The 23,949-nt window shown below is 43.5% G+C and overlaps 1 long non-coding RNA gene across 3 annotated transcripts; it reads right to left on the reverse strand.

The window, feature by feature from the left end:
- Window positions 1-2,722: 2,722 nt before the first annotated feature.
- LOC121031752 (uncharacterized) lies at window positions 2,723-23,342 on the reverse strand. 3 transcript variants are annotated; one of them, XR_005790872.1, is made up of 7 exons: window positions 22,549-23,342; window positions 20,474-20,582; window positions 18,627-18,789; window positions 17,986-18,033; window positions 15,636-15,718; window positions 3,297-5,763; window positions 2,723-3,106 (listed from the first exon to the last, which is right to left on the reverse strand). It is a non-coding gene; the product is annotated as an uncharacterized LOC121031752 (long non-coding RNA). The 3 variants fall into 3 exon arrangements; XR_005790873.1 differs by lacking the exon at window positions 18,627-18,789; XR_005790874.1 differs by lacking the exons at window positions 18,627-18,789; window positions 20,474-20,582; window positions 22,549-23,342 and adding an exon at window positions 18,134-18,452.
- Window positions 23,343-23,949: the final 607 nt, after the last annotated feature.

Here is a 23,949-nt window from a genome sequence, read left to right on the forward strand (position 1 = left end):
ACATAGGTGTCATCTCATAAATAAGAGAAGAATGTTCATCGGGGAGGAAAACAGCCAACAGTCTTAGAAGGTAAGAATGAAGAGATGTTTCTTTGTTTCACCTAATCTCTGCCATGGGAGCCTCATCCTACTGGTTCTCTCTCCAAGCATCCCTTTTACCTGCAAGAATCCTTAAGGTGTGGATTGTTCTTGGGAGCCACGGGTTGTGGGAGGTGGCATTCATTCCCTGTAGAGAAAGGTCAGAATTGGTGGGGGTTGTGTGATTTGAGAAACACAAGATACTCTTTCTTAAGAGGAGTGAATGGGGCGGAGTTAATGCTGGGTCTAGAAACTTGAAATCACATTCAACCCCCAGCCTTGCTACAAAGGAGGGGAGAGTGTGAGGCATGAGGACTTGGTGGTGTAGCTTTGCAAGGATAATCCTACCAAGGCAGATAATTTAATACCATGTGCCTGAAATTTAGGCTACACAGAGTGGAAGGTTAATCTTGGTATGTCTAGAGTCACTGCAAAAAAGCAAGGACTTACCTTAGAACCTATCACTTAAGCTTTTCTCTGTTAAAAAAAAATGAAGATAACAGCAGAAATAGTAGCTAAGCTCCAATTCTACATTATATACAATAGGAGGAAAAATGAAAAGAAGCATAAACATTTACCCAGCCTTTACAGACCACATTTCACTTTTATCTGTTGTAATTTATTTGCCTCTGATATTAACTCCCACAAAGAGCCTTGTTCAGGGACTCAGCATCCTTAAAGTATTTGTAGATGATGTTTTTGAGTGGCTTTTCTGCAATGTTTTTCAGTATTGGACTGGCTTTCTCAAGTAAAAGCTCTAAAAAGTTAACCAAGGAATAATCTAGGGAAGAGAAATTTATTCTGGTTTCTTCTTGAAGTAACTTTGTAATGAATAGTTTAGAGTCATAACAACAAAAATGAATTTTTTTTTAAAGGAGAAAGAAAGTTCAGGCTTTGTAAATTTCCCAGGATCTACAGAGTTATCTTTTTTTTTTTTTTCCTGGGCAAGGAAAGCAGATAGTTGTAACCAAACTCATTCTACCCTAACCCAAAGTCACAGTTGGATGTAAGTTATTTCTTACAGCACAGTAAACAAACAACAACAACAAAAACAAAACACCTCTTCTGTCATGCTGTAGAACTCCCAGCTGCTTCTACACTTGTTTAATAAATGTTTTTCTTATTTCTCTGACCATGTGAAGTAATCAGAACAAACTTCAGGTAAGTTGCAAAGCTGCCTCAGGTGGGGCTCAATGGTTAAAGCAGATTATCAGTTATAGTCCAAGCCAGGGACTGTCTGGATGAAAGGGACATCATATTGTCCCCCAAGAACCCAAGGAAATGGGTGGTGAAAGGAGGAAAGGGGAAATTTGGATTCCATCCAGATATGTAAGTCAAAGGCTAGGAGAAAGTGTCAGTGACAAAATGGTGGTGGTTAAGAACCCAGGAAGATGCCAAGGAAGTAGACAGAAGGCAAACTGATTTACACTCTTGCCCCTGAAGAACCCTCATTTGGAACTATGATTCTCCATTTTCCTTCATGAAATATATGAAAGAAGAGGATACATGGATTCAGCACAATCTATTATTATTATTATTATTATTATTATTATTATTATTATTTTAAAGTAAGCACTAAGTACATAGTCTGTGCCTACTACTGTCCTGGAAATCATGAGATATTCAAAAGAACCATCAACTTTGGCTCTTGCCCTTGAATGTATTATTCTCCCTTGGGGAAGTAAAAACATGCACAGGAGAGAGTAAGGGAATAATGTGAGGTAGCACAGGATTCTAATCTAATCCAGTTGGGAGGATATGCATATATAGCATGAGAGGGAAGAGAGGGATGAGTCCCCTAAAACATGGCTTCTGTCAGGTCATTCAGCCCACAGGCTTCCGTGTCGGGTCCTAGATATCCTTCCTGGTAGGCAAGCATCCACTTGATCCCTGCAGATGAATGGATGCTCAGTGTCTCCAGACAACCTACCCTCCTTCTACTCAACTCTTACGTGCTCCCCTGTGAATCTCCTCTGTGCTGCTTTTTCTGCCCAGCTCATCAGTCCTAAGGAATATTGGATACCCTGTCTCTGTCTACTGTCTTTTAGTTGACCCAATGGGTAATGCACAGTAGGAAGTGATTATTGGACATGTGCTTTCTGGAGCTCATGAATTGAGCATTTAGGTGCTTTCCAAACACTTGGTTGGTGCTCACATGGAGAAGAGATGTTGCCTGTGTGCGTGGCAGGGGAGGAGGTCTGCTCTTCACTTTGGCAAGGATCGATTTTCATGTATCTGGAATCTGGAAATTTTCTACTGTTCTAAAAACTATAAGTGCCCGAAGATTGACACTCCAGCTTCACTCAAAGTAAAAGAAAATGAAATTCTAGTTTAAGAAACATTGGTGTTCTTTCCCCTCACAATCTCTTGAACACTTAGCCAACATGACATGACATTTTTACCTTTTAAAAAAAAAAGACTTTTGAGTGGAAAATGATGTAATATTTTTTCCCAAGCAAGACTCCTTTAAGTTTTCTAGACTTTGATGTGCGTCCAAAAGACATTGGAATCCAGAAACCTATATTTTAAAATAGGTAACAACTGAATAAATTTTAAAAATAGTTCTGTCCAATAGAAATGTAATACAAGTATTTGTCGCATGTAGAACTCCAAAATTTCTAGTAACCACATTTTAAACAGTGAGTTAGTAGAATTGTTATGTTTTATTTAACCGAATACAAACTCAAATTTTTATCATTTCAACATGTAACCAATATCAAAACTTTTTAATGATATAACTTACATTAGTGTTTGTACTAAGTCTTTGAATGTGGTGAGTATTTGGTACTGACAGCACGTCTCAATTCAGACTAGTCACATGTGGCCAATGGCTACTCTACCCACAGTGCAATGTTAGAACAAGAAGAAGATTCTAAGTGCATCTAACCCTGTTCCTTCTCACAAGGAATTTGTGACGGTTGGGGGCCTTGCTCAAGTTGATCTCACAGTGATTGCATCAGACTCCTCAGGCTGGACTGACCACCCTTGGCACTTGCCTTCCGGGAGGGTTTGTGGATGATGCAAACAGCTGCCTCAAAATGAAACAGTGTTTCAAGATATTTTTAAAAATCACCACCCTCCAAAACCTTGGGACCCCCCCCCCCGAATAGTATCTTAAAAATAAAATTTCAGAAGACAATAGTCTAAAATATACAATTTTAATACATAGCAACGACAGCCCTGCAGGCCATTTGTTAATGCGTGCTCCCACAGCCTACCTGTTTTGTGCTCGGCTGTATCTGGGTCTGCAGGGCACCCAGCAGAGAGAGGGCTAGGGGCCCAGAAGGCCTGTCCTCTGGGGATTGTGCAAGTGGTTCTTCTCCATCATCTATCCTTCATCTCACCCGCATCAGCTCCTGCCAGCATCCCAAAGACCAGGATGTTGCTTTCCAATGATTAATCTCAAAGACCTTGAAGTAACTGAGTGACCGTTTGTCTTCAATCTGCACATTTTGCAGTGCTTTCTATTCTGAACCAGGCCAAAGCTGTTTGGGAGGAAAATGACCATTTCAGAAACAGAAAATGAGACCAATAGTAAGAGAGCATGGCTTCCAATAATGAGGACATTTGGGAGTAAACTGAATAATGAGGGCATTTTTGGATTGATGAGAAAGAAATTAAATATGCTATTACCAAAAAAAAAAAAAAAACCCACATAAATCTTTGATTTGTATTTTGTTTTCAATTGGGAGAAAATGGGTATGGGATATAAATTAGAGATCTTTCCACCAAAGTATGGAGGTGTAAGTGATGATAAATTTTATGGTAGTGAGCTCTGTGAGTCATATTTCAGTCTACAAAAAAAAAATGCCATCTTAGAGGGTGGGGTTTTGGGGGCTACTGTGGCGATGCCCAGATACCACACCCAGACTTTAATAAAAAATAAAAATTTTTTTTTTCCGATTCTTGATTATTGATAGGCTGTGTGATGAGCAACATCATCAGCCTATCTCTGGGTCCCTAAACTATAAATAAGATAAAAGAAAACAAGATCAACAGAGAGAAAAATTAGGGACTATTTTATGTGTGTCTGTTCTGAGGTCAAAGTCAAGAACAGGCAAATTCTGTGTGTGTGTGTGTGAGAGAGAGAGAGAGAGAGAGAGAGAGAGAGAGAGAGAGAGAAACGGGGGGAATAGGTAGGTGGGTGTGCTGGAGAGCCTCTGTTTGTCCCTCTGGATGCCCTCTCTGCCCTTCTCCACCTGCCCCATGACCTAAGAGGCCAGCTTAGATGTACTGCATGAAGGGGCCCTTTTGCACCTGGCTTCCCATTAGGTTCAGCTCATGGGGTCACTGGCAAAAGATTGGAGGAATGAAGGGGCATGAGATTGGGGTATTTATTTGGCCAGCTTACCCCCTATAGGGTCTCTGTAGGCTGGTTGCATCCCTTAAGACCACAGCTTCTGCCACAGCCCTCTCCACACAACTCTGTCACCAGTTCTCCAGATATCAGTGGGGCTTGGTAACAGCAGGCAGGCCCTATCCTTGTTTCTCTGCACCCAGCCCACCCCTTTGTAATTAGTCTCCTTATTAACTATTCTCCAAATACCTAATTTGAGTTCATCCACTATTTCCTTCTGAGCTTTTGATTGATAAAATAGATATGCATGCATTCCTTGCTCCAGAAACAGTGACTCTTCTATCTATCAGCAGGAAATAACTTTTTTTTTTTTTATATCAGCATGAAATGAAATTTTCCACTACACAGAATTTTAAGTCATTTCCCCAGAAGCAGACCCTGGGATGAGGATTTGTGTGCAAGAATGTTGTTAAAGAGATACTCCTTCATTCTGTAAGGGAGCGTGGTGGAGAAAAGAAGGAGGGGAGGGAGGAGCAAGACAGGGAAAGCAGAAGAGAAGGAGCCAGCCGAGGGCCCACTTTCAGGCAAAGCCCCAACCTCATCAGGATCTGGAGAGGAGCTCTGGAGCATAAACCACATTCCAGAATATGCCCTGACTTGACTCAGGGGAGCTAGGCTTTCGATCTCCTGCACCAGTAAGTCAGGGACCCAAGAGCATCCAGGCAGAGCACCATCAATTTATAGTTCATATATATTCCCTGTAATTTGAAAATAGGGAGGGGAGACATGCTGATTATTAATTGGTTTAATAATGGAGTTATTAGTAGAGAGGAATGAGAACCACCTCCAGATACCAAAAAAGCTCACCGCAGATGCTAAGGGGACACATCCTTTGAAAAACACCACGTGGAATCATATAGTATTTGCTTTCAATGGACTCAGTTAGTATACTTTAATATTAGTAAAAATCAAGACATGGCTTAATCTTCTTAAAAAGCAGAGGCATCTTTGTGGGAATCTTAACTACCAGATGCAGGTAGTAAGTAGTTCTATGGTATGTGTGCATGTGGTTGGAGGGACGGGGGGGGGGGTGGTGTATCAACACTTGCCATTTCCCTCTGAAGTTCCTAACACTTGGAAATTTGTCATAGCATCTTTTCTCATCTGCAGTTCAAACAGTTTTTTCCAGCAGGAATTCAGCTGAAGTTGAAATCACCATCTGGCATCTCATATTGAACCCGGTTCTTCGCGTGCCAAGAACTTCTTCTTTTGGCAATGACGTTGACTGTGATCTTTCGAAAATGTTTCCTGGGTTGGCAGTCTTGACTGAACAGAGCAAGAAGCCTGTCTTGGAATTTAGGAAGAGATATGCTGAGCAAATCGTGGCCCTGGGAAGAAAAGCGCAAGGTGAAAAGTTGAGCCTTAGGTTGTGAAACCCCAGAAGCCCTCTCTATCTTTTATTATTGAGCTAAAACCAGCTCAGGTGGAAAAAAAAAAATCTCAGCAATGTGATCAGTAGCAGCACAAATGTTGCACAAGACCTACAAAAGGAGTATTCAATTTGAAGCAATAAATGCTATTTAAGACTTTCCAGGTGGGAGGTAACATCCTCTCTGCTGTAGGGAAATAGGACAACTAAGAAGGGGTCTCTTCTCCCAAGGAATTCACTATCTTGGGGCTGGAGATGCATGGGTAGAAACAAGATAGACGATAGTGAGAAGGATAGCTGACGTGGTCTGCCTCTTCTCAAATGCCTGGGGACCCCTTTTTACCATTCCTGTTCTCCTCCATCAGCTCTGACATACTTTTGCTTCCAATGGCTTGCACCTATGGCTCTCCTGGAGTGGCTGCCCTTGAGTACTGTGTACACAGTCAGAGAGTGGGATGTGCTTGGGGGCTGAGTTGCTTACCAGTGACTGTTCGGTGTAGGGATAAAAAGGCTCAGCCGCCTGGCCTTACAGCAGGACACAAACTAATGTCCAGGCTTTCCCTACCGAACGAGGTGGAGAACTCCCTCTGGGACTCTGTCTAAAGGCACTCTTGCTCAGACCCTTTCTCTTGTCCGTCTCCTTCTCTCCTTCATTTGCCAATCCCTTCAGGGAACATTTCCTTAATAAAACACTTCGCTACAAATCCTCCTCTCAGGATCTGCTTCTGGGAGCCTGACCTAAGTAAGACAGGCACTTCATAAGAACAGAAACAAAAGGCTAAGACAGCAAAGAAGGACTGACTAATTCTGCCTGGAGATCAAGGACCTTTCCATAAAAGGAGGGTATTTGAGCCAGGCCTTGAAGGGTAATTTGGATTTTGCCAGGCAGACAGAACTGAGAAGTGTCACAATAAACCTGAGGAAAGTACATATATGGGCAGCACTAAGGAAGGGAATGGTGGAGACTGATGGGAGATGGGACTGCTAAGGTAGGCTGGGAGTTAAGTGAAGATGAGCCTTGAATGTTATTAAAGAGTTTGGACTTTAAAAAAATTGGCCATAGTGAGTGACTGTAAGTTTCTGAGCAGAGAAGAAACATGATACATCCTTTCACAAAATAATTGAATGGAGGGGCGTGTGGGTGGCTCAGTCGGTTAAGCATCTGATTCTTGATTTCAGCTCAGGTCATGATTTCACAGGCATGGGATGGAGCCCCATGTTGGGCTCCACCCTGAGTGTGGGTCTTTCTTGGAATTTTCTCTCTCCCTTTTTCTCTGATCCTCCCCCCCTCCCAGACAAAGATGGATAAGTAAACCTTTAAAAATTAAAAAAAATTAAGAAAATAATCGGATGGAAATATAAAGAATGGGTTGGTGGGGTAAGAGATAAACAATGGAAGCCAGCTGGGAGGGGTGATTGTTACAGCAATATTCTGGGTGAGGATGATGAGGGACTGACTTAGGGCACGAGAATGAAAAGGGAAGGATGGATCTAGAGGTTGAATGAATGGACTTATCAACTAACTGGATGTAAGTGGGAAAACAGCCATCAAAAGTGACTAAATATTGGTTTCGATCAAAGAGTGAATGATGGCGCCATCATCCAAGAGACAGAATCTAGGAGGAGAGAAAGACAGATGGGGGAGAGAAATCAGTGACTTCATTTTTAGATATGTTGAAATTGGATGAGACATCTGAAAAAAATAATCCCTAATAACTCAAAGAAATCTGAAAATTCCTCTGGGAATAAAGAACAAAGAAAAAAAGGGATATTAGGAACAACTGGAATATTCAGAGACTCATGAAGTTCCAGTTCAAGGTTAGACCAAAGAAACACTTTTTAAAATTAGCTCTCTGGATAGGAATCAAAACAACAAAATCAACCATAGAAACCTGGACACCTTTTAAGAATAAGAACACTTAATATTCACTGGTCACAACAGTGTAATGACTCAGTTTCACCAGGATTTTATTTTGCTGATTAAAACTAGAGTGGGGTGGATATGGCTTAAAGATTAGATCTGATGTATTACATCTGTGTGACTGTTCGGAGCAATCTATGAAAGCAGAGCCCTATGATGCTGGCGCTGAAATACAAGCAGAAAAATAGCACTTTCAGTGTTTGTGACCTATTATCTGTCTACCACTCCTTAAGAAACAGTTCCATCAACTGACAGTGGCTATTTCCTTAATTATTGCTGTTCGTTTGTTTATGGGCTTGAGCTGACTTAAAAAGAAATAAATCAATATGTCCATGAATTGTATTGACATTGCAAGCAGCACAATTAGAAGAAAAAGCACAAGTCCAAATTCTTAAAAAGTGTTTCAGTTTGAGGAACGATCTACTTTACATGATTATAAGGTTGTTTCAAAAGCCAAATGAATTATAGGGCAACATAGAGGCTTCCTGACTCTGTAACAATGTTACATTTGGAGTCTTCTCTTTGAGAACCCCTGATACTTAGAGAAACTAACACATCCTTCTATCTTAGGTAAGATGTTAAAGATTTTAGAAACCAAGTTACCCATAGAAATGATACAGAAAGAGAAGGTAGAAAATCCAAAGAACAAGAGAAAGAGGACATTAATTGTATTTATTAATTCATTCTCTTTTCCTCCCTCCTTCCCTCTTTTCCTTCCTCCCTTGGTTCCTCCAGTCCTCCCTCCCCCACTTCCAGAAACACGTGAGGACCTACTATGTGCCAGGAAGTGTACTAGGAGTTAGAGACACCATACTGAGCAAGGGAGACATACATGATCTCTACCTTTGGGGATTTTAAGTCTATCATACTTGATTTCAGATTCTGCATGTAAATAAAAGATGGTATCTCCTGTCCTTCACTCCTGTTCTCTCTCACCTTCATATTGTATATTAAAGCATATTAGGTTCACCCATTTTGGGGTTAGATGTACTACCCATAACCCAACTAGGCTACCTTCATTTGGAATTCAACTCTCTCATTTAACAGTTGCGTACATTTGGTCAAATGACTTAACCTTTTGACCCTCCAACTCTTCATGTATTAAGCGTAGATAACAGCACAATAGCACATGTCTCATGGGACAGTTGTATTACAAGGAGATCAATTCATTTAGAACTTAGAATGGGCAGTGGACAATCAATTGATGTTATCCATTATTATTTTTAGCCTGCACAGGAATAAATAGATGAAACAGGTCACATCTTTTAAAGAGCTTATAGTCTTGCCGTTGGAGACAGACAGGTACACAGATAAAGGCAATAAAGTGTGGTGGGTGAACAATGAAGGAAGAGTGTTTAGGCTGCAGTTGGTCACAAAGAAAGAGAGTGGTGAATGCTTTTGGTCAACTCTTTTGAGATGGATGTAATATCAATCCAAAGTAGTTTCTTATTTCCCTGACCCTTAGGTAAATGATCCTTCCCTATTAGATGCCTGTTTTGCTTGCTTTATTTGCCCATACTTATTCAACTGTGAATAATTATGTGAGCACAAATGCAGGCTTTTCATGAAGGGAATTGTGGTCCCTCTTTATTTACACTCTGAATAAAGGAGCTTCCCAGAATTGGTAAAACTGGGTTACACTCTCCTGATTTCTTGTGTTCAGTGGCATATTTCTTAGAGAAATCAGAGTTGTTTTTGCAAAGGGAAAATAGGTCTTGTCTTATCCCAGGAAGCAGTCTTATCCCTCTTGCCCATGACTGGCTAAGTCATTTTCATGTGATTCAATTCTGGCCAATAGGACCCGAGGTAAGTTGGAGGTTCTGGGAAAGATACTCTCAATTCTATGAGACTAATGAAAGCAGACACTACTATTCTTCCCTGGATGTTGTTTGTCTGCATGTGATGGCTGATGCTGCTGTAGCCATCTTGTGACCATGAAGACAGATACTGCTGGTACCCTAAGGATGGAAAAGTAAAAAGATGGTGATGAAGTGGGTCCCTGAAGACATCCTTGAGCTGCTGGATTTACCAACATGAGCCTTGATCCATCTCCAAATGTCTTGTTGTGTGAGAAAATAACCCCTTAATTATTTAAGCTGCTTTTACATGGGTTTTCTGTTAACTTTCAGTTAACTCCTTGTGGTAACTTGTCCCCAAGTATTTGGGGGCACTTCCCTGTGGGAAAATTATACACGTCCTCCCTTTTAAGCCCAGGCATGGCCATATGACTTGCTTTGACAAAAGAAATATGAGATAATAGTTAGATGAGTTAAAGAAGAAATGATGGATCATTTCCAGGTAGAAGCTTCAAGAGCCAACATATATTTTGTCACGCCCCTTCTCTCTTGCTCCTATGATCGGGGAGGCATGTTAAGATGTAGCCCCTGCCAATCTGGTTCCTCAATCACTGCAACAAGTTAGACCTTACCCCTTCTATGGGGGACTGTAGCACGAACAAGAAGTAACCTTCATATGAAGCTGCTGAAGTTTGTTGTTACCACAGGCGACTCTAGTTTATTCCAACTGGGAAGCATCCTACAAGCTGTAGGGAAATGACAAAGTAAAGGCAGAACCTCAACTTGAGGAGTTCCTGCAAAACACAGCCTCCCCTCTGTCAACCGCACACCCTTCCTGTTCAGAGAGATGAGCCTCAGAACAGTAAGTAATTTAATCCAGAGAATGCTTGAAAAATGTCTTCACTTCAAATGCATTATTCAGAGTAAATGAATCACAACTTATTAAGTGTCTCTTCTGTAGCTCTGAGTTCACCTCATCACTTTGCCCCCCCCCCCCCCAAAAGCTTTCCTGGAATGACCTCACCATGCACTCTCCTGACCACATCCACCTTCACGCCTTCCCAGTGGGCTTGGTAGTGGCTCAACAATCACATAGCTGAATTTTCGATGCACAAATACGGAACGAGGGTGACGCCTCTGTGGGTAGGACCGGAGGATGATGAGGGTGACAGCTAACACTTATGTAGCACCGGTTGTACACCAGGTACCATTCTAAGCTCAATTTAGTAACTCCCTTAATCCTCACCTTACGAGGCAGTATTCTTACCATCTCTTCTTTACAGATGAAGAACCAGAGGCCCAGAGGGAGAGAGAGAGAGGTTAAGCGTCCTGTCCAGAGTCACACAACTAAAACGTGGTGACACTCAGATTCAATTTCAGGCAATCTGGCTCCAGAGTTGTATTCTGTGATGCTTAGCCAAGCCCTCGGCACGGCCATTCTTGGAGAAACAAGAGGTTAAGAAGTCCAGGTGGGCTTCGCCTGACTGAAAACCCAGCTGGGTTTTGTCTCACAATTTGCAAAGCACATCTAGGTCCTGGTTTTCCCAACTGTAACACGGCAACGCTTAGTGTTGCACCCTGTGTGAAGGAAGCGAGGCCCGGTGAAGACCCCAACATTGAGCTGGGCCTTGGTAATGTTATAGCGGCTGCTGTGGCTTGTAGGACAGGCCCCACAGGGGCAGAAGTCTGGGGCACAGGAAAAGTCCTGCACAAATATGAAATGACCGTTCAGGGATTTCTCTAGACGTCTGGGGTGGAAGGGCTAGGAAAGGCTGTCTGGAGAGTCGTTTTTGGGGATCCACAGACAGAAAAGCAGCTGAAGTGCACTTGGCTCGTTGGAAGGAAGGCTAGATAAGCCTTTCGGACTGGCTGATTTAAGAGGGTTGAGATGTATTTTCGCGAGGCCTGCAAGGTATGCACGAATATGCATATGGGTAAGGAGCTGAGGGCCAGGAGCTTGGCCCTAAAATTGTTTCAGAAAAGCTTTGGAGATGTAGCTCAAGAGGGAGAACTTAGTTTGGGAAAATGCAGTTAACTAACAGCAAGTCCTTTAGTTGGTATCTCTAAAATCTGTTTCGAATTTGAACACGTGTCACCATCCCCGTTATGGCCACTGCCAGCGCCCTACTTGGGGCCACCGCTGTGACTCTCCTAGACTTCTGCATCAGTCCGGCTGGTCTCCCTGCCTCCATTCTTGCCCGTGTCTCATCAGCCTGCCTCGCAGGAGACAGAGTGATCTTTAAAAGATCTTTAAGGGGTTCCTGGGTGGCTCAGTCGGTTAAGCGGCCGACTTCGGCTCAGGTCATGATCTCGCAGTCCGTGAGTTCGAGCCCCGCGTCGGGCTCTGTGCTGACAGCTCAGAGCCTGGAGCCTGTTTCGGATTCTGTGTCTCCTTCTCTCTGACGCTCCCCCCTTCATGCTCTGTCTCTCTCTGTCTCAAAAATAAATAAACGTTAAAAAAAATTTTTTTTAAAGATCTTTAAAAGAAGGCAGGCAGTGCCTATGGCTGCTTCTCACTCTTAGAATAAACTCCAAACCTTTACTATGAAAGCTGTCTCTGCCTAACACCTGGCTCTCATGTCTCACCACTCTCCGCTGCCACCCCCTATCCTCCCCCCAGTCCAGCCCCCCTGGCCACACTTCTGTTATATGAACACACCCAACTCCTTCCTGCATTTTCCACTCCCCAACTGTCCCCATAGCTGACTCCTTCCCCTCCAGTGATCCAAACATCACTGTCTCCAAATTCTCGACCACCCTGTTCCCTGCCCTTCACCCTCTCTGGGCACCCTCTACACCATTAGCAGACATCCTTCCTTCACAGCACTCACTGCTATGTGAAATGGCCTTGTTCATCCATTTGCTTATTTACAGGGCTCTTGCTAGAATCCCCTTTTAGCCTGACTGGGCCTTCTTCACCTCGGTCGTGGCTATATCCCCAGTGCCCAGATAAGTTCCCAGTGCACAGAGGCTCTGCAAACTAAGAAATAAGTAATTTACATTTAATTTCCATCAGTAATACATTTCAAACAATTTACTTATATGCCCCAGTGGAAAAAAGGAGAAAAATTAATTTTATTTACATTTAATTGAATATTGATGTATTCTTTGGATGATGGCAATGAAAGAGTGATATTTGAACACAATTTTGTGAGGTTAATCTACTCCTAGAAAATCTGAAATTACATACGGTTCAGGATAAATTAGTTTTACGTAGGAAATTAAAAACCCGGGAGCCAGGACTGATAGGTTCCTACATTTAAATATCATGAAAATATAAAATTTAAATACTATGAAACTATAAAATACACTACAATGTTTCCATAATAAAGAGCTTATAGTTAGTAAGGGCAAGCGATACAATGTCAAAATCCAGCTAGCCATATGTTCTTTACTAATTTCTCTGAATAATATAATGGCACTGTATGTTTATTTGGAGTCCGTTGAAATATTAACATTATCCCTATCTGGGTATTAATTACATTTGCCTCTTTGCCTTATTTTGGGATTAGATTCAGCATTTTTATATTTAAGGATTCTGAAAGGAAAGCTCTCCGGTCTATAATCACCTTCAATCCCCATATGACTAAATTTGGTCATATTTGCTGATTGTATAGACAGCCCTTTCTGAGAAGTAAATATTAATGCTGACTGGTTTTGAAAAAAGAACCCTTGGGGCACCTCTTCTTTCCATTTTTAGACACCTCTGTTAGCTGCTTTAACACTTGAGTAGAAGTGTTTTTAAAGGAGCCTGTGAAGATTTGGAAAAGATTTTATTTTTAATACCCCAGATTGCATTCTCTGCATTTGGTTGGTTTTGTTACATGTGTTCCATCTGTCTTGGAGATATGGGAAACTCAGTCGGGAAAAAATGGAAAGGGCAAAATTGTTTCCCTAGCTCCATAAAATATCTAAAAATTACTTCACATGTAAGATCTGGTGCCTGGATTCCTTCACTTCTAACTTCTACACTGCCCAGGGGTAGTCTTCCCTCCAAAGCAGGAAGAGGAGAAATTGCTTAGTTACTCCCCGGTTGGAAAGTGTGCAAGGTAGAAAGCCTTTGAGAAAGGCTTCACCTTGAAAGATTTCTGCAAGACTTATCATTTCAGGTGAATTTAATTAACACACAGATTGGTTCTTTTATTACGAATATCCTTAAAGTAAAATCCGCTTCCTTGCTGGCTACAGTTGATCTGGGATTTCTGGTATCTTTTTTTAATGGTTCAGGCTAAGTACTGGATGAAAAACAAATCTGAAAAACCAAACAAAACATTTCTTTGCCTATCCCCAGCTGCACCTGACAGTGAAAGAAGTTGAAATCTTACTCCTCGCTGGACATTACATCCAATTTCAAGCTTCTATTATCTTTTTTGAAAGCCACTGCAGAATACCTCGTAACGTTTTTTGTTTTCTCTGAAAATCAGCTGGTTATGTTTGTAATTGGAGCACTTCATGGACAGGGTGTCTGGGAGATATAAGTGCTTTCATTCCACCCTACCATTGTTTAGCATTATTTTTATGCATTTATTGAGGGTCTTGGAGCCTCAGAGAGTGAATTTCTGGAGACTACAGCTCTTTTATGATGTGTGTAGCACTGAATAAAATATGGATTCTTCAGGATCATCTTAAAAGGGACTTTAATCTGGAGCTATGAAGTAACATTTCCTTGGTGTGTGTTTATCTGCAAATGAACAGAATCAAACATTCGACAAACAAAACGGCCCCAACTTTATGAGCCTACTGAATTGAGATGGTGTCAGTGTCCTAGTTTGTTAATTTGGGGAGGATCATGGTTTTAGCATTATTATAAATAAAGTCTATTAAATCAAACATGGACTCTTGGAGATGGTGATATTGAAATATCGTGTGATATTTCAATATTTTGCAGTTAGAACTCTGAGAATATAATAAATGACATTACATATCTAGGACAAAAATACCATGTGATGTTTAAAGCTGGCTTTACAGTTTATAAATCATGGCTCACGCTGATAAATGTATACATTAGTGCCTAATGCACATAATATCAAGTTTTCTCATATCCTATGACTCATCTGAGAGCTCTGTTCACTTGTCATCAAGATCCCCTCTCTTGTTACAAGACCTTGTCATCACCTAGAACTTCTTCACTTCTGACATCTTGAACTTTGAAATTCCACTGACCTCAACCCTATATCCTTCCTCTCTTACACCCCCATCCCACCCATCTTCAGTCTTATCAAGGTGTCTGGCCTTCACTCGCCCCAGAAAATGGCCCCCAGCCCTCTTGGTCTTAAGGACATTCTCCTCATCTGACACAATCTCCTTACTCCTTTGACTTAATGGCACAGCCAGTCAACAAATCCTCAACTTTGGATCCATTCATCTGTTTTCTTCGGCCCATGAGTATTGCTGGAGAAAATCACATACCACGCTAACACACATTTTGAATTTCAAACCTCAACTAGGCATTCAAGACCATCTAAAATTCAAGACCAATTATATGGTTCCCCATAAAATCAAACTGACCTGGATAACACGAACCACAGATACTTAGAACAGAGCGGTATTGAATAATACATATAGGGGCGCCTGGGTGGCGCAGTCGGTTAAGTGTCCGACTTCAGCCAGGTCACGATCTCGCGGTCTGTGAGTTCGAGCCCCGCATCAGGCTCTGGGCTGATGGCTCAGAGCCTGGAGCCTGTTTCCGATTCTGTGTCTCCCTCTCTCTCTGCCCCTCCCCCGTTCATGCTCTGTCTCTCTCTGTCCCAAAAATAAATAAACGTTGAATAATACATATAATAATACATATAATAATATATATTATACATATATTATACATATATATACACATATACATATATAATACATATAATAATATATATTATACATATATGTATTATACATATATATGTGTATACATATACATATATATAAAATACATATAATAATATATACTCAAAATATACAATAAAGTTCATTTTCTCCCCTGGATTTCATATGGGCCAAACTTTCCCCATTTTGGGGGTGTGTATTTCCTCTTATTTTGACTTTCTTTTGCAGTTTTCCAATAGATTACTTATTAAAGAGTTTAGAAGAATATTAAAGAATTTAAGATAAGCAGAAGATATTTACTACATAGCTATTGCATGCTGAGCTCTGCTCCAGGTACAGGGATACAGTGGTGAGCCAAATAAACAGCTTTGCTCTCAGAGAGTCTGTATTTTAGTAGCAAGGGACAGAAAATAGACAAATAAGTAAAATATATACTGTCAGAAAGTTACAGGTGGGACAGCAGCATCCTGGGGAGGCAGTGGAAACTGTGGGCTACGCTGTGGAGAGACTACTTCCTGTACTAGGTGCGAGGGTGAGCCAGACTGCCTGGGTTCCAATCCCCGGTCCGGCACTTACTACCTGCGTGACCCCGGGCAAGTGGCCTAGCCTCTCTATGACTCAGTTTCCCTATCTGTAAAAATGAAGATTTTCTTCGTACCAACATCTTAGGGTCGTTAAGAGGATTAAATGACTGAAGACACAAGTAACATTTCCCCTGGTAGGCACTACATGATCGTCAACTTCGTAGCTGTCTCAACCACTGCTACAACCCCTCACCTTCACGGCCTGTGCCCTCTAGGCAGGGACAGAATCACCCTGAAGGGAAAGCTCCTTGCTTGGAGAAGTCACTCGCTTCTGGGGCCCTGGGAGAGGCCTCAGCAATGTGCTTGCAAAAGTAAGATACATATATTTTGAAAGTAAGACATCTTAATTGCACTGTTTAAGATGCCACTGTGTTAGGTAGCATCGAGGTGGCTGTGGGCACTTGGGGATTCAGCTAAGAGGAAGTTAGGTGGGAGACACATTTGGTCTGAGTTTAGTGGGGAAACATCTATGTGTTTTGGTCACTTCTACATCAGTTTCAGTGAGAGCTTATTGTCCTGGTGTGGAGGCAGCTCCCAGGCTTCCTTCCACCCACTGTGCCATAGGTGCGAGGCAGGATATGGTAGAGGGAATGTGTCCCGTGCAGGCTGACAACAGAGGTGGGGATGGGAGGGGGAAACGGGGTGCAAAACGTATAGAGCCAGAAGTTGGTCTGTGGAAGTTGGTGTAATCCTCTGATATATAAAACCGTAAGTAGAGGATCCGCTTCTCAGGACACAGTCAAAACAGAAGTCCTTTCCTGTCAGGAACACACTAGATAAGGCAACATTAATAATTACCAGTGCATTTTGATGGACTGAATGTTGGTGCCCCCACCACTTATACACTGAAGCCCTAACACCCACTGTGATAGTAACTGGAGATGGGACTTGGGGGAGGTAATCCAGGTTAGATGAGGTCGTGAGGATGGGGTCCTTATGATGGAGTTAGTGGTCTTAAAAGAAGAGACCAGAGGGGCGCCTGCGTGGCTCAGTCGGTTGAGCATCCGACTTCGGCTCAGGTCATGATCTCGCGATTTGTGAGTTCGAGCCCCACGTCGAGCCCCACATCAAGCCCCACATCGGGCTCTGTGCTGACAGCTCAGAGCCTGGAGCCTGCTTCGGATTCTGTCTGCTTCTCTCTCTGCCCCTTCCCCCCTCATGCTCTGTCTCTCAAAAATGAATAAATGTTAAAAAAAAAAAAAAAAGAAGAGACCAGAGAACTTGCTCTTTTTCTCTTTGCCATGTGAGCACAGAGAGAGAAGGTGGCCATCTGAAAGCCAGGACGAGGGCTCTCACTAGAGCCCGACCATACCGGCACCTGACTTCGGATTTCCCGGCTCTAAAACTGCGAGACATAAAATGTAAAATGTCTGTTGTTTAAGGCACCCAGTCTACGGTATTTTGTTCTAGCAGCCCAAGCTAAGACATACATTACACTTTCTTTTCTTTTTTTAATTGGGATCACATCAGAGAGAAATGTAATTCCTGCATTTGCAGAACAGAAGCCCACGGCAGAACTACAAACAGCAAGTGGTCTGTGTGTAAAGTCGCAAGCTTTACGCATTCCATCCATCAACGTTAAAAAAACAAATAGCCACAAACCACATCAGAAGAAATGCTGAGTTCTTCTTCTACTCTCCCTTTAGAAAATATTACAAAATTATTTTCATTTTAGAGATCGATCAGAGTTTATAGCCAAATACAATATATATATATACATATAGCCAAATATTATATATATAGCCAAATATAATATTTTATATATATATATATGGCCAAATATAATATTATAGAGGCATGCTGGTCAATGAATATAGATCATATTATTTTCTGAATTTTATAGTATTTGTGGCATGTATCTGGTTTAAAAATTTATAATGTGTGTGACTTCTTTTCCCATTCTAAATAATATCCACTGTGCCCCTAATTTTGGTTTTATAAATTTTGTGTTCTTTTTCTTAAATAGGCCCTCCTCCCAAACTACGTGTATTTCAGGCCCATAAGCCCTGATCCACTTCTACCAGGAGGAAAGAGGAAGGAGGGAATGCCTTGGCTTTTTTTCTCACCTCATCCAGACTGAGCTGTACATTCTGTTATACTTCATGTCTTCTGTCCTAGAAGAGGAACACATGGCCCTACTCATTCCCTTCGCTTACAGCCTCATGGCCCCTGGCCTCCTACCCTACTCACCCACCTCTTCCGGTAGCTCTTTACCTCCACTGATGTCCCCACCCTTGGATGGCCATGTCCTTGCTCTCCACTGGCTCTTCCCTGTCACACCACAAGTGTGCTCACAAGTGTCATTGATTCTGGCCACCCACTTCCTGCCCACCTCTGTTTTAGAAGTTTCCTGACTCCTTCCCTCTCTCTCCACTCTCTTTCAGTGTTTTGAAAGAGAAGCTGATATATACGGCCTTAGCTTCCTCATTCCTCACTACATTGAGATCTGGTTTCTTGAAGGTTTAGGGAACTGTCCCCTGGAGTCACCACTGCCAGACTCTGGACTCTGATTGGTTCGCCTCCTATGGGGCCTCTCCAGTTCCTCTGCAAATGTCGACACCACTCTGCCCTGCATCCTCTCTGTTGTGCCCCCCACCCCTCCCCAGGGCCAGTCCTTCTGGTTCACCTCCTTCCCCTCTGACCACTCCACTTGATCTTGGTCTCTTTGGTGGCCCCCTCTCCTCCCCGGGTTCCCTTAAGTACCTACCAATGTCCCCCAGGCTCCGGCTCAGACCACTTGTGTCCCCATCTCCATGCTATTCCTGGATATGCCTGTTCATTCGGTAACAAGTCTCTGCTCTTGACTCTGCAGCGAGATTTCTATTCCCATGGTTGCTCCTGAACTTTGTAGCCACATTTCCAACTTTCTGCTGGAAAGATCCATCTTCATAAATGAAGACCCTCCTCCTCCTCTCCAAACCTCTCCTCCCTCCGTGTTGTCCATGGTGAAAGGTGTCACCATCAATCACCCAGGTGTTCTTAGAGCCTCTTTCTTTTCCTCCCCCCCCCCACTCCCCATCTCCAATCATTAACAAGCATTACTTATTTTATCTTTAAGCCAGATGTTCTTTTTTTTATTGAATCACTAGACCTCTCAGCAGTATGGTGAAGACTTTGGACTGCTTCTAGAATAATGCTTTTTAGAGAATAAAACAAAATCAAAGGATCAAAAAGGAAATAACTTTTTGAAATATGGCTTCTGAAATTATAAAAAGTTTTGATATGGTAATACATGTAATAATACACTAACAGTACTAAATACTTGGATCCAATGTCAGGTGTAATTACCATCATTTTATTTTTTTAATGTTTATTTACTTTTTTTGAGAGACAGAAGCATGGGTGGCATGGGGGGTGGGGTGGGTGAGGGGGCAGGGAGAGAGGGAGACACAGAATCCGAAGCAGGCTCCAGGCTCTGAGCTGTCAGCACAGAGCCTGATGCGGGGCTCAAACTCATGGGCCATGAGATCATGACCTGAGCTGAAGTCGGACGCTAAGCCAACTGAGCCACCCAGGCACCCCTAAGTACCATCATTTTGAAGTAATGAGGACCACAAATGATACTTGGGGATTCTTGGAGAAATGCGATGTGAAAAATCTGTGATTTCTTTTGATGACAAAGCCATACATACTGCTAATGTAATTTTCTTATATTAATCATCAAAGAATATGATAAATTTTAGTAAGAGAAAAGTAAAAATAATGATATAGTGTTTCTCCCATACAGGTTTACAAACCCCTTGAGTTCTATCCAGACTAAGAAGACCTACTTTAAAATGATCTCAGAGGGGCACCTGACTGGCTCAGTTGGGTAAGCATCTGACTTTGGTTCAGGTCATGATCTCATGGTTTGTGAGTTTGAGCCCTGTATCCAGCTCTGTGCTGATAGTCTGGAGCCTGCTTCAGATTCTGTGTCTCTCTCTCTCTCTGCACACCCCCCCCCCCGCCCCCACTCATGCTCTGTCTCTCTCTTTCAATAATAAAATAAACAATAAAAAATTTAAAAAAATGATCTGAGGAACTTTCCTACTTCCATTGCTCCTGCCACTGACCTAATTAGGGGCCTTCCTTCCACATGGAATCTCCACAGGCGCTTGATTGGCTCCTCCCCTTTCTTCAAAGCCCAATCTTGTTATTGCAGTGTTCCCAGCATGCCTGAGAAGAGCCCCCCTCCATCCTGTCACCTAAACTGAGTGCTGAGTATCAGGCTTTGTCTCCTCAGTAGAGCTCAGACTCGTCCATCTTCTCCACCCAGCTTGACCATCTGATTGGTCCATTTGATTGCTCACGGCCACCTCCCTGCTACCCTGGGTTTGCCTCACCAATCCTTCTGGAAGCACAAATCTCTCTAAAACCCAAATCAGATAATGACACCCTGTTGTTTCCAATCCTCTCCCGTCTTCACTATACAATTTGGGCTCCTTAGCCTCCCATGGCTTCTGCCCACCTTTCCACCCCGCTCCTGCAACTCTGTTCCAGCCACCTCTCACTTCTAGAGTTAGCCAAACTGGAAGATAATTGAGGGTCAGAGCAAGGGCTCTGGAGCCAGAATACCTCAGTTCAAATGCTGGCTGCACCGCTCCTTGAAGAACCACTCCATCCTTTGGGCCTCAGGGACCTCAGCTTTAATATGGAGCCGTAAGAGTGCTTGCCTCACAGAGTTCTGAGAACGAAGTGATATGACACGTGTGAAGTATTCAGAATGGGGCCATAGTATATAGAGAAGCAGAGAAAGAGAGGGACCCTGGTATTATTTCATGTTTCCCTTGTGGGGAATGACCTCTCTCATGTTTTCTGCTTGGCCAACTGGTCCTTTAGGACTCAGCTCAGGCACCTCCTCCTCCTGAGAACCTTCTGGAACATGGGCTGGGGGCCTGGGGGGGGGGCAGGCAGGGTTCTGGACTCCATGGCCCCTACCCAGCCATCACTTAGCTGCATCCCACAGGAGAATGTGCGGCCCTCTAGGTGTGGGAGGTGGCTCCCTCCGTTTGTAACCCAGGAACCGCAGAGAGCCAGGCACAGGGCGGGTGGGTGTTCAGCAAGTGTGTAGAGGCTGAATGGATTAAAGAGAGAATTCAAACCAAAGGACAAAGTGTTAAATAAAGAGAAGCCAGTTCTCTCCTACTCTCCTGACAATTTGCTTTTCAAAGTATTATATACAACATGGACCATGGACTTACCGTACTGTTTTTCTGCATGGTCCTGTCTGCAGTGAATCCCTCCCTGGCCAATTCTGGGGCTCGATAGCATGAAGCTTCTGAAAAAGAGAAAAATGTAACATAGGGTCTGGGAGGTGTGGTGGGGGGGGGGGGCGGGGAGTGGGCAGGACTCTCCACCACCAGCCACGGACAAGGAAACCCTCAGGAAACAGGCATCCAAGGACAGGATATGCGCTTAATACTCTTTTAGCAAAGGAGACTACAGCAGTAGGAGCAAGGATTTAAGCATATTTTTAAGAATGGAAGAGAAAAACCTGCTGTGTGGGGCCCTGGCTGAGGGCACGTCCAACATGGCGATGGCCCTGACTTTAGTTAGAGCTGTCCTCATTCTTTCCTTTTCAAACAGTACAAAATAATTCATGTCTTGGGAAAAGATGAAACAATGCAGAAGGGGAGAAAGTAAAAAAACAAAAAAAACAAAAAACAAAAAACAAAAAAAACCCCAAAGCCCCCCAAAACAAAACAAACAAAAAACCAAAAAACCCCCAAACCCCAAACTTCCTATTCCCCAGAGGCACCCTCTGCCTCTGTGCAGATTCGCACCCCCAGGGAGGCTGACACTTGCAAGCATGCTCAAAACATCAGAAAGTGAAATCACGCCTGGATTTGTCCAGAGAGACAAACCGGATGGACATGCTACCACACTTTTTTTTTTAACAGCGGACAAAGAAACGATTTAAAATATAACATGTAAAGGAACCCTTTCTATCAGAGATGGCCTGGGGTATAGAGGCACAGAATGGAGAGCAGGCTTTGGGGTTGGCCTCGAACCTGTGCTCTTCCTCGCGGCTCCCGCAGGAGAAATGGCCCCCACTCAGCAGGAGGGCCTAGCATTTCTGGCGGGCGGCCCGGGGACGGTCCCATTTAGAAATGCGCCCCGGGGGGATGGGGGGTCCGAGGTGGGTTGAGAGAGGGCCCGCAGCTTCAGGGCAGGGCTAGGCGCTGGGGCCTGGGAGCAGAGGCGGGGCCTCAGCCCCGGGTGCGACCTTCCCCAGCCCCCTCTTTGCGGCTACCAGCGCTCTAGCGACTTGACCTTGCGGGACCAAGGGAAGCTCAGCACCCGGAGGGCCGCGCTCCGGCGAGCGGAAGCAACAGTTGTGCGAAGGGAAGGGGAGACGGGGCGGGGAGGGCAGCGCTGGCGAGTCTAAACCTGCCGGCCTAACAAAGGCCTGGAGTGAGGCTCACCGAGGGGACCGTGCTGGGTGGTCCATGCGGGCAGTTCTGGGGCCACATGGAGAGGGAGCCCAGACCCTCCCTTACGGGGTGTCATTCCCCAACTCCCCAAGGGACCAACCTGCCCTTTACTGTGGACCAGCCTGCCCTCAGTAACCACCCCCCCCCCCCCCTTTGCTTCCAGGCCTCTCTCACTTGCACCCTGGCTTGGGGGGTAAAGGTGGGTGGCTGTGGTACCTTTGTTTACGAAATCCCCAGCCTGCAGCATCCAGGTTTCAGACAGGCAGGGATGAGATGAATCCTCTTTGGGGAGGCAGAGGTAGTGCGGCTGCGTTCCCTCGTTTAAAAAGGAGCCCTTGGAAACCAATTTGCTCTAACGATGTTGTCAGCTCCAGTCCACCGTGGGTTCTCCACTAAGGCGGTCCTTCTTACCTTCTGCACCGCTCCGGGCTTGCCTTCTGTGTCCTCCTGGGGTAGGAATATCTTGATCCACTCCTGGGGCTTCAACTTGGACCAGTCAGGAAGATGCTTGTCAGCTTTAAAATACTCACACTCCTAAATGGATTAAAAAATAATATTGTCGGGGTGCCTGGCTGTCTCGGTACAGAATGCAACTTTTGATCTCGGGGTTGTAAGTTCGAGCCCCACGTTGGGTGCAGGGATTACTGAAAAATAAAAAATAAAAAGAAAAGAAAATTGTGAGTAAGCAAAGCAAAACATTTGGGAAGTGAATGAAATTAAGCGCTAACAGGGAGCAGAAAACATATGCTAGAACGGTAAATTCTGCTAATGTTTGATTTTAAAGTTTTTAAAATAATGTGTTTCTGTTTGGTTTAAATGATTTTAAACAGCTAGCTGGCTTCTCCTGGTCTAGAGTCAAACTTTCTGGCTCAAAGCTGTTCCCATTGTTCCTGCTCCTCATTGGCTTACTGCTGCCTCCCTGTGTCTGATCTAAAAATCACAACACAGTGTTCTGCTTCACAAATACAGGGTAGAACCCCCCCCTCCCCACCAGTCTATTAGCTTCCATGACAATAAATTACACAGGATTAAAGCGATGCTTAAGTTTGTTAGCGAGAGCTGTACATATCACCTACCTTCCTTCTTTCCTTCCTTTCTCCTTCCTTCCTCCTTCCTTCCTCCTTCCTTCTTTCTTTCTTTCTCTTTCTTTCTTCCTTCACCCTTCCTTCCTTCCTTCCTTCCTTCCTTCCTTCCTTCCTTCCTCCTTCCTTTCTTCCTTCTCCTTCCTTCCTTCCTTTCTTCCTTCATTTGGGAACAAATCTTCTTGGAAAGTTCGAGTGTGATTTATATCTAATTATGACACACCAAAACATTTCCATTATGAGCTACCAAGGACTTCTTTGAGTCAGGAGTGAGGCAGAAACTTGTCAGTTGCATCCCATCAGAAGTTTCCCAACAGGCAATGATGTTGACGATGGTACACATGAGGAAAGTATTCACTGTGACTAATAGTTTTGAAGAAACAATTTTTATGCCATAGTGGATAAAGTTGTGAGAAAGGCTTGACTCCCAGGGTCAATGGTAAAGCCGAAGGTAATTCTTACTGCACATGGTACCAATAACCAAAGAAAAGACTGAAATGTGTCAGGAGGTCAGGTTTTGGGGTCACTATTTAAA

This window comes from Herpailurus yagouaroundi, unplaced genomic scaffold, assembly GCF_014898765.1.
Source record: "Herpailurus yagouaroundi ecotype Mexico unplaced genomic scaffold, PumYag 141, whole genome shotgun sequence".
NCBI classification, from domain to species: domain Eukaryota; kingdom Metazoa; phylum Chordata; class Mammalia; order Carnivora; family Felidae; genus Herpailurus; species Herpailurus yagouaroundi.